The sequence below is a fragment of the Fonticula alba genome (assembly GCF_000388065.1).
Source record: "Fonticula alba strain ATCC 38817 unplaced genomic scaffold supercont2.2, whole genome shotgun sequence".
Classification (NCBI taxonomy): Eukaryota; order Rotosphaerida; family Fonticulaceae; genus Fonticula; species Fonticula alba.
Window position 1 is genome coordinate 227,374 of NW_009242972.1, and position 898 is coordinate 228,271.

Genomic DNA, 898 nt, shown 5'->3' on the forward strand with positions numbered 1-898 from the left:
CGGCAGGTCTCGGCACGGCACGGCACGGCACGGCACGGCACGGCACGGCACGGCACGGCACGGCACGACACGGCACGGCACGGCACGGGTCCGGCACATCCACCCGGCCGCCGGCCAGCCCTTCGCCGTTGCATCCACATACACTGCCCATTGTGTGCTGGTTTCCTTTTGAAGGCGCGCCTGGAGCCCTGCCCCTGGGCGAGAACTCACCTCCGGCCCTCGGAGGGCACCACCCCAACACCGGGCGCTCGCGGGCAGGCCGCAGCCTCTGGCCCGAAAAATGGCACCGCCATTGACCCAGCCAGACCATTGCGGAATGCCAACCCCCTCCCCATTCTCCAGGCGCGCGCCTCGCGCGCCGCCCCCGCCAGCCAGGGACTCGGGGAACAGGGGGCAGGGGCGATTCCAAGACACCCGCGCGGGTTCCGGCCGATGTGCCGGATCTGGCCGTTTCAGCCCAAGGAACGCATCGCCACGCCTTCCCCCCGCCCCCCCGCGCGCGTTGCCCAACGTCCCGCTCCTTGCCACGCCCGAGCCTGCCAGCCAGGCATTCACATGCCGGCGGACCCAATCCCGCGGGGATCCTCCACCATCCATCAGCCCCCAGGCGCCGCCGGAGCGGGGAATAACAACGCCCTGCGGTTCCACCCCGATCCCCCCGCACACCCGGGCGCGCCTGATGCCCGAGGAAGGAAGGACCGCGCGCCAACGGCTTGCGGAATTTGCCCGCACATATTCCCCCCGCCGGTCACCGGTGCCTTTATTGCGTCCGGAGAAAGGTGTACACCAGCATTTGGGCATCACACACGGCCGACCGCCCGGGAGGAATGTCGCTTGGTGATATGTGCCGGACAGGCCGCGCGGGCACCACGCTACAGTACGAACCACTCGCCCCCCC